This window comes from Panicum virgatum, chromosome 1K (genome assembly GCF_016808335.1).
Source record: "Panicum virgatum strain AP13 chromosome 1K, P.virgatum_v5, whole genome shotgun sequence".
NCBI classification, from domain to species: Eukaryota; Viridiplantae; Streptophyta; class Magnoliopsida; order Poales; family Poaceae; genus Panicum; species Panicum virgatum.
Window position 1 is genome coordinate 29,484,377 of NC_053136.1, and position 16,549 is coordinate 29,500,925.

General features: G+C 47.2%; 2 long non-coding RNA genes across 2 annotated transcripts; both read left to right on the forward strand.

The window, feature by feature from the left end:
- Positions 1-4,116: 4,116 nt before the first annotated feature.
- On the forward strand, positions 4,117-5,710 carry LOC120652553. Its single transcript, XR_005666606.1, has 2 exons — positions 4,117-4,845; positions 5,116-5,710. It is a non-coding gene; the product is annotated as an uncharacterized LOC120652553 (long non-coding RNA).
- A 1,897-nt stretch (positions 5,711-7,607) lies between these two features.
- On the forward strand, positions 7,608-16,266 carry LOC120652572. Its single transcript, XR_005666608.1, has 2 exons — positions 7,608-7,865; positions 15,942-16,266. It is a non-coding gene; the product is annotated as an uncharacterized LOC120652572 (long non-coding RNA).
- Positions 16,267-16,549: the final 283 nt, after the last annotated feature.

Genomic DNA, 16,549 nt, shown 5'->3' on the forward strand with positions numbered 1-16,549 from the left:
TACATCTCAAGAAATCACTACTTCCTTCCAAGCTAAAGTGAACCTTTTCCCTTGTGAGGAATGTTGAGTACTCTATCCTGCTTGTGATGAGTGAATTGTCAATCGTGCGGTGTGATCGTGCGCTTGGTCTTTAGATTGCAGGTACACGGGCGTCGAGTGTCGACGGGGAGCTGCCGTGGAGGTGCTGTGGCCGATGGACCGTGCGGTGGACGGCGGTGAAGGGCAGCCGGGACCGGAGCTCGGATCGGGCGGCAGCTGTGGCGTCCACTCCTGGATCGAGGGCGCAAACGGCGACAGAAGGCGGGTTTCTTGGTTTGCGCCACAAAACCAAGGAGGCGGACGGCGGTTGAAGACGCCAAGTCGTGGAGGCACGGGCGTCGGTCTCGGGACTGATGGAGGCGACGGGCGTCGACGGCGTCTAGGGCCTCGCTGCGGGCGAGGAGGTGACGGGCGGCGTCTAGGGCCGTCAGAAGGCCGAGGCGGGAACGGCGTCTAGGGCCACGGCGTGGAGGCGGGAATCTTCCCGCGCGTGAGGTTTTGGCGGTTTTCTCAAAACCGGCCATCTACCCGGGTTTCGCGGACCCTCCAAAACCGCGAACTGGGTCTTCATCAAGACGGCGGCATCGCGGAGAAGACTTCGTTTCGAAGAAAGAACCTCGGCCGTCGGATGAGATCATGTACAGGGGGTGCTGCAGGCCAACCGGTCTGACCGGTCCCTGGCACCGGTCTGACCAGTCTAACCAACCGGTCTGACCGGTCCAGAGCACCGGTCTGACCGGTCCCGCGGGTATAAATACCCCTTCACTTGTGTTAGGTTAATTGCGGCTTTTGTAATCTGTTCGTGGACTCTCTGTTTCTCCAGGCCGCCGCCCCTGTGTTCCTCTTCCTCAGTTCATCTCTTTAGGGTAGATTTGAATGTTGTTTGTGTGAGAACTCTTGTGGATTTGATTGGGAAAGGAGGCCCTAACCTCCACGTGCCCTCTAGGCGATTTGAATCAATCCATCTCCTCGTTTTGTGCCTTGTTTGATGAAATTTCGATTTCGTTTTTGGTGCACTTGATTGCGAGGAGTCCATGAGTTCTTTGCTGTGATTCCCGTGCTCCCAACTCTGACCTAAACCCTCTGGAATCACTGGCGTGTTCGAATTCGAGTTCTTGAGTGTTTGAGAAAACCCCAATCCCTTTTGATCTCCCCCATAATTCTCACGAATCGTTGATCTTTGGGACGAGATCTTTTGGGGATATGTTCACGGGGTAGGGGCGAAGCAATCCCCCAAGTTTCACCGATTTTCGTGGTCGTTTGCTCGAGATTCAACGTTTGAATCCAAGTTTTCGGGGTTTTCTGGGTGCCACCGGTCAGACCGATAGGCACGACCGGTCAGACCGGTCCAGGCAGACCAGTTCTGCAGTTGTTCGGTTTTGCTTCCGATTTGCTTCGTAGGTTTGTTCACTCGTTCGAGACCGTTTGTGTTGGTTTAGCTTTTCAATAGCTATACCAAAACTTGGTCAGAACGCTTGAGGGTTTGGGAGATTTTGGGATATAGGCCGACGATTTGAATTTCAAAAAAATTTTGATCGGCTCCCATTCACCCCCCCCTCTGGTCGCCGGCTTCGGTCCCACACCTTGTCGATACTCCAGGACCATTGATATCCCTCATCCTAGCAACATCCTTTCTAAGATAACACTTCTTCCAAGAATTTGGGGTGTCACACGAAGATCTTAAGCTTTTGTTGTTTTTGTGTGTGAGTACTGTTTCTTTTTACTGAAGTCAGTAGGGGAAACCCCAAGCTTTTTTTTTGCTATTTTTTCATTATTCCAGACCTTTTATTTCGCTCTCATAGGGAATCGAATCCAGATCTGCGGGATGCTACTCAGGTGCTCTAACTATTAGGTTAGAGGACATTTATCGAAAGCTGTTGGACTTCATAATGTCATCGAGGATGCACTGTATGTTGACAGATCGGGCTCGACGGTACTGGAGCATTTGTTGTGCCTTGCGCCACAAGCTGTCCTGAGGATTTGCGAAATTGGTCTTCAAGAAACAGTGGCTGTGACCTGTTGGTACGACCTCTGGTGGCTGAGAAGACAAAAGGTGAATGGTGAATCATGCAAAGGTAACTTTGACCAATATGGCTAGCTCCAATTTAGGATGGAAAGTACCAGCTCTAAATCAAGTAAAGCTTATTGTCGATGCAAGCTTTCATGGAGATACACAACAAGGTGCAACAGGCGCTACTGTACGAAATGAAAAAGGTCAATTTTTTGTTACTTCAAACTCTTTCCTCCAGCATACCTCAAGTCCATTCACAGCAGAAGTTGTAAGCGTGTGTGGAGATGCTACAGAAGTTGTAAGCGTGTGTGGAACAAGGGCACGTACACAATGAAGCTACGGAGATCTTCACGGAGTGCTCAGAGATAAAGGAGAAAATTGGGAGAGTCCAATTTATACATTGTCTAAGAGAAGCAAATGGCGCGGCACACGAAATTGCTAGATTTTGCTTTTTTTGCATAAGTTGAATTGCAATTGGGTCGATGAACCCCCAGACTTAAATATTAGCAAGATTGTGGACGATGTAACTCTACTTTCATAATTAATAAAGTCACCATGATGGGTTTTTCCTATAAAAAAAAAGATGCATGCCTTCCAGAACGGCAGTTATACGTACAAGGAAACTATCGGATACATGTAATGATCTTGAGGGATGATATGAGATAATGAAATCGCTGGATCGGAGTGGATGATCAACAGCTTCATACCCTACCAACCTTCGCCACCACAAAACTGATCCCAAGCAAGCATAACAGATGTTCAACCACGGCTGCTCCTCGTTATCATATTGTGCTTCTGTTGCTTCATTATTCCATTTGTCTTTAGTCTCTCTGTGTGTGTGTCTACAGAGAGGCCATGTCTGAGGAGCTTTAATTTATTTGTTTCTTAGCTGCTCCTGTTTGATAGTTTGACGTCTTGGGTTTCCATTTCCTATTCAAATACGAACTTGTGTGCCACCAGGCATTAACCAAATGTGCCATATAATGGTGGCTTTCTCTACTAGTTAAGCCCTTGTTGCAGTGCATGCCAGATAGTCGAAGCACTTGAACTGAAAGCTGTATCAACGAGACTACCAGAGGAACCCATCGATACTAGCTACTATCTTAGTTTCAAATTATAGGTCGTTTTAGATTTTTTAAATGCATTCATTTTGCTATGTATCTAGATATATACACGCTATAGCTAGATACAAAAAGCAATTTATCTAGGAAAGAAAAATGACTTACAATTTGAAATAGATTGCCTTCGAGCTGACGGGCACAGTTAAGGGCCAAAAAAAGAAAACCTGATCAGAAGCCGTGTCTGTCTAACTTTATGACAATTATATATACTTTGGCCTTGGCCGGTTTGGTGCATGTACGTAACCATATACAGTATTATGATTGGAGCTACCGTGGCATCCACGAAGCTGTGCCACTCGAATCACGACAAGATCTACAGCTACCCTGCAACCACACTATATCGTATGAAGTGGCTACAATGCAAGGAATCTGCACCAAGTTGCTGTTTAGTTAGAGCGGGTGGAGCAGGTGGGTGCAACAGACAAGTGGACACTGGACAGTGGTGTCACAACATACTAGCTCGAGCCAACTAATAGTAGTAACATCTTAGAACTGCAGACAAGACAAAATACATGCAAGCTGATAACTCAATGATCGATGTGGATGACAATAAATGTAGATAAATACAGTGAATATTAGGTACCAGGGAAATTATTAATAAAACCGAAACGTAAATTAATTAAGAACATCTCATATCAATTGCACAAAGAATACAGCCTCTTGCTGCATGAAATCTGCTCGGCTCCTCGGAACTGCGCGGGCACCCAAGTTGCCGTTCAGACAAGCACCCACGCAGCCGTGATCCAATGCTGGTTAACGCCACTCCATAGCGGTCGCCCTGCCACCTGCACATGACACTACTTAATCCTAGAGAATGACACGAAATCTAAATAAATCCAAACAAAACCTAATAAATTCTAACAAATTCAATTAACTTCAGAACTTCAAAATTAGGGCAAAGTACTGGCTATCACTCACGAGCATAAAGGAAAAGGAGGAGAGCAGGGGTATGCAGCGGCACTGCCGCCCGGCCCTTTGGCTGCCGCCCGGCGCCCCTCGTCCGCTCCTGCCCCCTCCGACGGGACGGGCATGCACTGGCGCCGGTCTCCACGCCTGCGTGGTCGACCAGGGCCACTACGGCCTAGCCCGGCACGCTGACGCCTCACGGCCGACCGGCCGTGCCGCCCGGCCCCGGACTGCGCTGCCCGGCGCCCTGTCGACGCCGCCGTCCCGTCGGTGCGGCCGCGCGGCAGTACCACCGCCTGGCGCACGCTGTCGTGGCCGAGCCACGCCCACTCGTTGCCAGCCCCATGCCGGCCGGCGGGGGCCAGTGCCGCCCGGCGCCAACGCCACGCCCGAGCGCGCCTATAAAAGACCAGGTGACCTCCTCTCTGCTCCTTGCCCCAAACTCGAGTTGCACGCTGCGCCCTCGAGCTCTCCCTTCCTCTGTTGCTCTTTGCTTTCATAATCCAAGTGCTAAGCTAGGTGCTTAAGTATTAAACTTTAGTACTTAGTTGCTAAGCTTAGTTGCTAAGCTAGGTGCATGGTTAGCTTTGGGCACCCATTTGAGAACTTTTACCTGTGCTTCCTTCTCGACCTTCGGTCTGAAGGTTAACTTTTCTTCTTGGCCATTGATATTGAGCTGGATTTCTCCAGCGCCAAAATCAATGTTGGCGTTAGCCGTGCTCAGGAGGGTCGGCCCAAAATGAAAGGCGTCTTGATATGTACTTAAAGGTAATAGACTTTGATAAAAACCCGTTACCAATGACACGTTACATAAAAACGCTTTTCACATAGTGCGTAATGGTTCATATACATGGCTTATCTGAAAACTGGAAGAATGGGTGTTCAAATCGAAACCTAAGTGTTTTACAGCAATTCCCTTACCCAAAACCCTTTTATTATGGGCCTGTACGGTTGCAATGCATGCCTTTTATTGTGGTTTTTAGTCCCAAATTCGATTTGTTGGATGTAGTCCCCTCACAATAGTATCATTTGTTGTAGATTATCATTATCCTATTCCGGCTAGTGGCTGGCCTAGCGGTGGTCATCGTTCCCCTCATAATTCTGCTTGTGCACCATGTTCATATCCGGGAGCTTGTCCATGGTGCCATGTTAGATGAATGCTTCAGTGGCTGAATCTGGAGCCAGCCAGAGTCAATGCAGAATCAAACACATGTTCCTACAAAATATAGCAATAACTGTGTGAGAGAGCAATGGTTTGTTCCATATTGGTCGTTAAGCTATAGCTATGACAAAATTATATAGCTTTCCAAAACAATGTGAATCTTTATTTGATAAAAAATTCACCGTTGTGAAACTCATTCAAATATTATTTCTTACGTCCTTATATTGTTTTCCTATGTTTTGGCTAACTTTTAATTATGTTAGATCATGTACATGCTCATATTTGCTAATATATGCGGAGATGGATTCCAAAACCATCATACTCCCTCCGTCCTAAAATGTAGGTCGTTCTAGAGTTTTTAGGACAGATTATGACTATATAGAAAAGACTCTTCTACCCCTAATTATTAAACATTGGGACTCTATTTGTGTAACTAAATATATGCTAATTACAATAGCATGCCCTTTTACATGCACCTCTCCCACATGTATCTCCCTCTACATGGTTATATGCACGTCAATCTATTAGAAAAGATCTGAAAACGATGCACAATTAAGATGGTTGGGTCCACTCTCAACCTAGAATGACTTATATTTGGAGACAAATTTTAAATTCTAGAATGACTTACATTTCAGGACGGATGGAGTATATGTTTAATTTACAAGAATGTATTGACCCGCCATAGGTGTAGCAAAAGCACTGGGCATATCTCCATCAGCGCACTAAAAGCCTATGCATGTGTTATGTGTGTACTGTTTGCGCTTGCAACCACCGTAGTAGGCTTATCGGACCTTTTCTGTACACACCATTTTACTCCACTCACCCCTCACCAAAAGTTTGCTTACTTTACTCTCTCCTCCTATTGATACCGTATTAGTTTAACCCTTCAGCAGAATTCCCACGCGACTGGTACATCTTAGGTGATTGGACGTCTGATGCGTGCACTGCACGTCAGATGTCGCACAGCTGAGCTGATCCAAGTGCCGCGCCTATAGCACGCAGACTAGCCAGCACCCTTACCTTGCGCAAGCCGAGCTGGAGCACCGTGCCGCGCATCCCATCGCATCGCACACCACCACCTGAGCTCAGAGCCTGGTTTCTCACTGCCGCCTGCGCGCATCTATCATTTCGCTGATCTCGTTCATCGTCTCTGCCTGCACCATGTCGATTTAAACTAAAATAAAAAGGTGTCATCGATCGGATGAATATGAGCAACTTCACAGGTCAATGTATGCGAAGACTTCATTGGAACAAAAATGATCTGGTATCATTAGCAATTATCAATAGGACGATGGTGTGGGACGGACAAACTAAGGGCATGTAAAACGCAACGAGGGTCGTATGTATAATGCTATTGAAACAAATACTCTTACTCCTATCCACCCTGGGGAGGGAGAGTTGAGGGCACCCGGCCGCTCTCGGAACGACACGTGGTGGAGGGAGGATGCCCGACGTGAGCCGTGGATTGGCGGTTCGGTCCTTTCCCCGCGTCGCTCTCGCTGCGAGTGGGCTGCGCCGGTCTGCCGCACCGCCTCCCCTCCGTGTGGGTCTCGCTCCTGCCGCAACGCCTCACCTGCATCTGGGTCCCGCCGGGGTCCCCTCGCCCAGTCTCCACGGGACGCTGCCCGTTCTCACCGCTCCTCCTTTTCATTTTGCTTTCGCTCTTTGTGGAGGCGGCGTAGGGTTTGGAGAGGGCAAAATCGTGCCGCCGTCGGGAGGGAGAGCTTCGGCGGAGGAGTCCAACAGCGGTGCGTCGGGCGGCGGGGCCGGCCGACGCCGTCGTGCTCCTACCGCGCTCTCGCCGGCCGGAGCTCTTCACCTGCATTACCTCTGCTCGCTCTAGCTATGCGGTGAGGTCCAGATCCGTTTGATTGTGCGCTTCTTTTCCGATCTGCTGCTGATGCTGACCTTGGTTGCTCGTGCCCAGATCAATATGGAACCTTTTTGACCATTACGAAGAAATGGTTAAACCTTTGACATGTCCTTATTTTGAATGACCAGTGGCTAGTGCTTTTGTAAGTCTTCTGCTGTCAGTCCAATTCAAATAAGTCGGCGAGTAAGTGCTGAACGACAAAAGAACACCGTGGCTTACAGCAGAGGTGGCCTACTACTCAAAGACTTTGACCCACCTCTACCTGTTTGGAGTGGTTTCTTTCGAGTTCGTTGTAATTTGGAAGCGGCTGCCCAAGAGTGGAACAAAAACACAAGAATGGAACAAAGACTTTGCATTTCTGAGATCATGACTTGTTTGAGTGCGTGGTTTCTTGTGGGTTGTCTTGTATATATAGGTGAGTGGAATTGTTAGCACGCACAAAGCTACCTATTAGTAGTAACGGAATTATTGCCGCATTTTTCCACCGAGGAAAGACACCAGGAAGGCAGGGAGGAACGACGACCTGTGTGGGTCAACACGGTTGCCAAGGGTGTGGGATTTATAGGGGGTGACCACGGTATTATTGGTTTTCACAACTGGAGAGAATGGCTACCGTACCGCCGCTGCGTGCTGGAGCAAGCTTTGCGCGTTCTTCGAGCATCATCGTCTTGCTGCTGCTGGTGGCGTTGGCCTTGGCGCCGATCGCCCATCAAAGCGATGACCATACGACAAACATGGTAGATCGAAGGCTTGGTGAGTGAAAACTTGTCTCAAACCACCACCGTACCTTTTCATATTTAGTAGCTAGATTGATGAATGAGTTTCTACTAAACTTTCGTCTACGTGCCTACTAGATATTCCATGGAACCACGACCTCAATCTGGCATGAGCAAATTTAACTTAGTATAATATTGCAAGTTTCGGTCTTAAATAACTTCTAACTGTAGTAGTTTTTTTCGATAAGTGAAACTTTATTAATTCAAGGTTTTTACATCGAGTTGACCCAAAAAGTTTGAACATTCCCAACCTCTGCAATATAAGGATGCACACAGCCTAAAAAAAGTGATAAATAGTGATGAACAGAGATGCTAATAATGACTGTCCTTCCGTAGACTAGACCGTCACCCATGTACCTGGGTAAAATAAAATTCTTGGCCGCAAGAGCCAACTATTGCGATGCTATTGTAACCAAGTCTTCTAAAGCTGGTTTTTATAGTATAATCCATGAACGAAGCCAATGGATAACTGAAAAGATAACCTACAAAGGAGAAGGGTTAAATTTTTTTTCAAAAACTAAATCATTCCTACAAAGCCATAACAACCAACAAGTAGTAGCGGCTCCTAGCAGGGCTAGCAGTTTCATTTCTTTGCTTATACTACGAGGCAGCAGAAGACCTGAAGTCGCATGTGTGATAGACCATATTGCACAAGCAAAATGACAATAAAAAAATGTTGAATCGTCTCGTCCCTAGAGCAAAAGCAACACTTCTTGTCACCTTTCCAATTGCTCTTGATTAGAATATCTTTTGTCAACACCACACCTCTTTGTAATACCAAAGAAAAATCTTGAATTTTAGAGGAACTTTTAGTTTCCATAGACGTTTATTCAAGTTGGGGACATCCGCATGAATCATAGCTAAATAATGAGATTCTAGGAAGAACTGCCAGAAGGGTGGAGATTCCAGAAAAATTCATCCTATTCTTGACTCAATACTATGTTAGCGATACGCGAAACTAAATCATTCCATGTTGTTAACTTATCGCCAATGGGATCCCTAGGCCATGAGATATTGATATATGGGGTGGTAAAAATTTCTGCCACTGTGACTTTTATGGCGAGCGGTGTTATACAGATAAGGATACTGCTCATGTAGTGTTGCATTACCTAGCCATTTGTCTTCCTAGATCCTTATTTGTGACCCATCTTTAACTACGAAAGTCCTAAAACGGAAGAACTGTTGTTTCACCTTCATTAGACTAGCCCAAAAGTGAGAGTCCCACTTTTCCATCGAACTTGTGACAAAGATTTAGTGTTAATGTATTTATTGCGCAATAACTGCTGCCATGTCCCATCTGTGGTGAGCAGTCTAAAGATCTATTTACTTAGCAAAGCAGTGTTTTTTTATATCAAGATCATGAATTCTTAATCCCCTTGATTTTTAGATTGGCGCAAAATATACCATTTAGCAAGTTGATACTTTCTTTTATGATTGCTTTGCCAAAAAAAATCTTGACCGAAAATAATCCAATTTTCTAAGCACACCTCTTGGGATTGTAAAAAAACAACATCATATACATGGGTAAGCTATTAAGAACTGAGTTAATCACCGTCGGCCGCCCACCCGTAGATAAATGTTTGCCTTTTCTAGCTACTCAGATATTTTTCAAAATGGCCTTCAACTTGTTTCTAGTCGGTATTTTACAATTTCCTAAAATGAATAGGAAACCCTAAATACTTGAGTGGAAACTCACCCTGGCTACATCCAAAGAGTTCTATATAGCGAGCGATCGATTCTTTTATCTCACCAAAACAGAATATTTCACTCTTATGAAAATTTATGTTAAGATCTGAAAGTTGCTCAAATGCACAAAGTAATAACTTCATGTAAATTGTTTTCTCTAGATCATTTTGCATGAAAAGTATTGTATCATTAACATATTGTAAAATAGATAAACCACCATCGACTAGATGTGGTATCACTTCGTATATCTGACCATCATTCCTCACTTTTTTATGAGGATTGCTAACATGTCAGCATCAACATTAAAAGGTAATGGAGATAAAAGACCCCCTTGCCGAAGGCCTTTTTTCGTTTGAAAATAAGACCCGACATATAACGGTAGTAGTTAACGCAATCTTTTTTAAAAAATGATAAACTTAACGTGAGATCCACATGTTAATGGTTCCTCCGAGGCTCCCTGTCAGTGTACCTATCAATACATGTTAAAACTAATTTTTGGCTCTAAACCATTATTATTTTCTGTATAACACAAATAGGGTAGGCGCTCCGGTGGGACCCACCTGATAAGAATATGTTAGCAATAGTACTATAAATATTGATCATTGGACCAGCTACCATAGTGTGGTTCCTTTTGGACTCTGTCATAACTCAAAACATTTTAAATCCATTTTTGGCTTTAAACTATTGTTATTTCCGTTTAGAAAAAAATTAACGGTCTAGTAGAACCCACCTATTAAATATATGTCAACTAAAGTACTATTCTCGAGATCAAGGATCTTGTGGCAACCACCAATTTATAGATCCTGTAAATGGTTATGCGTGGAAGGGAACTATAAACAGTTCCATGTTCTTGTTTGGATCCGGGTCTAATTTTTACCCCCTCCCAACCCCAACATTTTTAGCCCCAAGATAGATTCAAGGAGCCAAACAGGTGGACTAATTTGTGTCTAAAGTGAATTAAACCCACCCAAAAAAAATTAGCCCCTCCAAGGGGTACTTACTTGGGCTAATTTGACATGGAGCCCAAAAAAAAAAAAACTTGCCCCCAACCCACCAGGCGCATTGACTCATCTGTGGGGCCCCCAATCGAGCCGCATCGCGTCCCTGGCGATTCCACCCCCGATGGCACCGCCGTCTGCGCCACCGCCACCTCCCACACGCACCGGCGCCCCAAACTTCGCCACCGCCCGCATCCCACCTCTGCCTCCCCCCCCCCCCTATTCGCGCCACCGCCGCCTAACCTCCGCTCTGCCGCCTCCCATCCGCGGCGCCGCTACCTCCCACCGCCGCCGCCGGCCCCATCCGCGCCACCCCCGCTTGTCCTTCGTGGCGATGCCATTCCGATCCAGTGGCCTTTGCATGTGAAAAGGAGTGACAATAATTAGGAAACATGGATTAAAGTCAAATTAGCCCATGGATCCAAACAACTCTAGGGGCTCAACTTTTGAGGGATAAAATAACGGCTAAACATTACTCCTTCCACGTTTATAAGGCACACATGCATATCAAGATTCAAATATTTCTATCTTTGACCAATAATTTAACTATTATTTTTTTATTTTTATAATATAAATTTTATATGATTGGATTCGTAATCAAATATAGTTTACAATGATTATAAATTTATAATCATAAGTGATAAAGTATATGATAAATAAATGATTAAAGTATCGTTTGGAAGACCGTGCCATATTGCGCTATATTTTATAAACGAGGAAGGAGGGAGTAGTTCTCAAATTAACTCCTTGTCTAATTCTTCAAACAGGGCCCAGGACGTTAGACTGACCCCAACAACGGCAGCCAAATGCATTTTGCCTATCCAAACGACACTGTTCATATGAGGCATCTCCTCCAACAGACCACGCATCGTCAAGAGGCAAAGTGCATCGGAGGAGAGAGGCGATGCAATATTGCAATCCCTCTCTCCTCGATTGCAAATGCTGCTGCTCTGGGACCCGCGGCGGCATGGGGCTGCCGCGCCGGACGGAGGCGGAGGCGCGGCGCGGCGCGGGGTGGAGGCGGAGGCGCGGCGCGGGCTGGAGGCGGAGGCGGAAGCGTGGCGCGGCGCGGGCTGCCGCGATGAACAGAGGCGGCCGGCGAGGAGGAAGACCAGAGAGAGAGAGGGCCGCCGCGCCGTAGCAGGAAGGGGGAGAGAGAGAGGGTCCGCCGGATCTCTACTCGAGCCGCCGCCGCCGGACCTCCATGGCCTGAGGCGGATCCGGCCGGGAGGGAGCTCCGGGGCCGCGGCCTCTGCTCTGCCATGGCCCCGCGTGGCCTCCACGCTGGGGCACGTGAGCGCCGCCGTGCAAAGGACCGCCGGGGAGGGAGCCGCCGGGACCGCCGTCCCGGGCGTCCGCCGCTGTGCAGAGGGCGGCCGGGAGGGAGCTCCGAGGCCGCGGCCTCTGCTCCGCCATGGCCCCGCGCGGCCTCCACGTAGGGGCACGCGAGCGCCGCCGTGCAAAAGGCCGCCGGGACTGCCGTCCCGAGCATCCGCCTCCGTGCAGAGGGCCACCGGGGAGGGAACCATCGGGGGGAGGGAACCGCCGGTGGGGAGGGAGCCGCCGTGCAGAGACCGCCGGTGGCGAGTCGCCGTGGGGGGAGGGAAGCGCCGTGCAGAGACCGCCGGTGGGGAGTCGCCGTGGCCGCCGGTGGGGAGTCGCCCGCGGGCACGCGAGCTCCGCGCCGCTGCGGTCTTGGGCGGACGAGCTCCAACGAGCTCCGGCTTCGTCGCCGGTCCGCCCCCTCTCTCCTGGCGGCTCGGTGGAGGCCGCGGCGGTGGAGGACGGCGAGCCTGGGCGTCCATGGAGGTCCCTCCTCTCTCGGCGTGGGCAGCGGCGGCGGTCGGCGTGGGCGCGGAGAAGAGGACCTGCGATTTGCGTCTCAGCTGTTGGAGATGACCAAACGAAGGATGCAAATGTATCTACTGTAGATGATGCAAATGAAGGATTGCATGTCCCATTTTGCCTTCTATTGTTGGAGTCAGTTTTAGAAGGCTAGAATTGCCCCCCAACTACTCCGAAAGGCTAGAATTGCCCCCAATGCCCCCAACTACTCCGAAAGGCTAGAATTGCCCCCAACTACTCCGAAAGCTCTCGTTGGACTTGTCTTCTCCACCGAAAATCACGCAGCCTTGAGCTCAGACGCCGGTAATCACTGTGGCCAGCATCCACCTGCTTGCTCCTCCCGCTACGTCTACCGCACTGCCAGTTCTCCACCTATCGCAACTGCACCCAATCTCCTACCCTGTCGCTACACAGCATAAGAGCAAGGCTAATACTAATGGCTCAGTCTGCTGCCAGCGGTAAGAAAGTCTAGCTCCGTGAGTTGGTGGTGGTGGGTCCTGCCATCTTTAATGGTCTCTCTGCCATGTCAACCAATGGTAGTGCAGGGATCGGTGGTGGAAGGCAATCCGCTCGCTTTTTGCCGACGTCCGGTGAATCGCCCACTTCCTTCTCTTTCTACTTTCTCTATCTTCCATGTCAAATTTAGCCGGCTCCTTCCCGCTTATACTACTTGCTCCGCTTATACTACTTGCTCTAAGCGTGCCACAATTTCTCTCCTCCATCTAAGGCACCCCTTTCTCTCTCTCTTCCAGTTGACTCAATTGACTGTATCGGCATGGACGCAGACAAGTGCGGCTAACCGGGTGTCACTATACGTCGCTTCATGTGATGATTTTGCAAACCATCACCTAAGCGGATGAGTGGTCGGTACTAAATATATTATTTTGGGCCGGCCCATTTAATTTTTGCGCTTGTTACCTGTAGCGAATCTGTACATACATGCAAAAATAGACAAAAGTGGTGACATCATCCACATGCATGCAATTTCGAAATTAAAAAAGCTATAACTCTTAAGCCAAGCATCCAAATTAAATTTGGATTGCACCATTATGTTTCTTATAATAAAATCTTCAAAACAAGACTACACTTGCCTATGTTTGCATGATATTTGAAAAAATATTTTTCTAATACTTCATAATGAATTTCCACTACTGGGAACAAATATTTTAACAACTCGAATAAATAATTATTTTTTACGAACAAAAAGTTAAACATTACGAACAAATAATGATGTACAACGAACAAAATATTATACATCGCGAACATTTAACTGTATAGGATAAATAATAAAGATGAATATCGCGAACAAATAAATCAACATCACGGAACAATTTAATCTACAAAATGAACAAATGATTTGGCATTGCGAACAAATTAGTTATACACAGAAAAATGCATCTACATCGCAAAAATAGAAAAAAAAGAAAATAGATAATATAAAAAGTTAGAAAAATAGAAAAAGAAAAAAATATAAAGATCGGTAGACACATATGAGCCCAACACCTAACTTACAGCATGCGGAACGGTAGACATTGGCACATGGCAGCAGCATCTTCCATCAATTCAATCTACTTCGGCTGCCCAATAGTCTTTCACGCTTTGTGGGCTGAAATCACTCCCATAGCCCATTTAATTTCTTTTTAGATGATGGATACATAATTTGCAGCGCGGGCGATGCATATCCCTGCCGCAGCTAACCTCCTATCTATGTCGCATTCCCGGCGGGATGTGCATGTGCCACCGTCGGTCCAAGAAATCCTCCTTCATCACTAATTCTGTTGTGAAATTGACAAGTCCCTGCCCCTTTTGGCCTATTAATAACTCCAATTATGTGCCACATCTGGTAAGCACGAATCAGGGAAGGCCCTCCACGGTGGCCTGCCGCTGCCCCTGACTCCGGGGAAAGCTATTCATCGCGCGCGCGGGTGGGAGCGGAGCTATCGCAGAAGCCCGGCGGCGGCCCTGTTCATCTTCCCCGGCGAGCTCCGCCAGGGTTCGGGCCCTTCGGGGTTCCGGGTTGCCGGGTCCTGTGGCCTCCGGCGACCTTAGAAGAGGGGGGAGGGGGGTAGGGAAGCCCGGCGGCGGAGGCGGGTTGTGGGCGGCGGCGGTCGGCGGCGGGGACGCCGCCGGCCGGGGGCGGCGGGGAGACATGCGGTGGGCCAGGCACCGGGCGGGGGAGCGCGGGTCCGAGCTGATTAGTGTCGGCGGCGGCGGAGGGCAGCGGCGGAGGCGCCGGCGGCGGCGCCGGAGCCGTGGGAGGCGGGGGAAGGCGGGGGCGCGGCACCGGAAGCTTCTGCGATGGATCGACGGCAAATCGCACAAAGTGATGAATAGACACCCCCCCTGACTCCTGCCAGGTACTTGGACTCGGTTTCATGCTCAGTGCGCTTCACCTGCTGAATTTTCACAACGCTAACGCTACATGCAGCGCCGGGGGGGGGGGCAGAGCATCAGAGGTCCCATTTAACCCCAAATCGAAAACAAGCTTCATTTCCTCGCAAAAAATAAATTGACCTATAGTAGTTGAAGAAAGGCGTTGAAGAAAGGCAAAATCGTCCTTGAACTTTTAGCAAAGGGTCAAGTTCATCTCTGTATTTTTATTTGGGCCAATTTAATCCTCCAACTATGGTTCCGCTTCAGTTATGTCCCTCATCCAAACTACTGTTGGTAACACTATTAAATCAGCAAACGTAGGACCGGAGCCATTACAAATTAGCAGATAATAAGACAAATATCTCATGATCAAATAAAAGACATTACTTCTGCAAAAAAAATAAAAGCCATTACAAATTAAAAGTTACTAAATGTCTCTTTTTCAAAGTATCAGATAATAAAACACATGTCTCATGTTCAAAGTACCCGATAATAAAACACATCTCATGTGCAAATGGGCGCTGTCTTTTTCTTTTTTGACGGCGGGGAAGGGGCGCTGGAAGGGAGGGCAAATGGGTCTTTTTCCGGTGCACGTTTGCTTATTTAACGGTGTTACTAACAACAGTTTGGATGAAGGACATAACTGAAGCGGAGAATCATAGTTGGAGGACTAAATTGGTCCAAACAAAAGTACAGGGACGAATTTGACCCTTTGTCAAAAGTTCAAGGACGATTTTGCCTATTTTGCCTTGAAGAAACATGTCAAGCATTTTGGTGGGGACTATTTCTTTAAATTTAGTTCCACATATGCTGTTAATAGATTACAAAAGGTTTGAAATGGCAAACCTCCGCAGACCACATGTAATGGTTTATATGGCTTATCTGAAAACTAGAAGGATGGGTGTTCAAATCCAAACCTAAGTGTATTAGAGCAATTCCCATACCCAAAGCCCTTTTATTTTGGGCCTATACAGTTGCAGTGGCATGCCTTGGCAAAGTGTGTGTTGCTTTGTGGTGTTTATTTCTGTTCTGTTTGGATAAGGGTTTTTTTCTTCCAAATAAAAAGTATTACATGATTTTATTGGATTTGGAGCATAATCTCGATTTCATGGCTGCATGTAGTCCCCTAACAATAGTATCATTTGTTGTAGATTATCGTCCTCCTAAGCAGTTTACGCCCGGTAGCGGTGGTCATCGTTCCCGTCATAATCCTCCTTGTACATCATGTCAATATCCTGGTGCTTGTCCATGGTGCCATGTTTGATGAATGCTTCAGTGGCTGAATCTGGAGCCGGCCAGAGTCAATGCAGAATCAGACACATGTTCTACAAAATATAGCAATAACTATGCTTTTCCATGAGAGAGCAATGGTTGGTTCCATATTGGTGTTTAAGCTTTAGCTGTGACAAAAATATATAGCTTTCCAACACAATGTGAATAATTATTTGATAAAATAAAATTCACCGTTGTGAAACTCATTCAAATCCTATTTTTTATGCCCTTATATTTTTTTCCTATGTTTTGGCTAACATTTAGTTATGTTAGATCATGTACGTGCTCATATTCGCTAATATATTTCCTCGCAAAAAAATATTCGCTAATATATGTCGGGATGGATTCCAGAACCATCCTCTATGTCTACAAGGATGTACTGATCCGCCATAGGTGTAGCAAAAGCACTTGACATTATCTCCATCAGCGCACTAAAAGCCTCTATGCGTGTGTCTACTGTGCGCACTTGCAACATAATTACACTGGC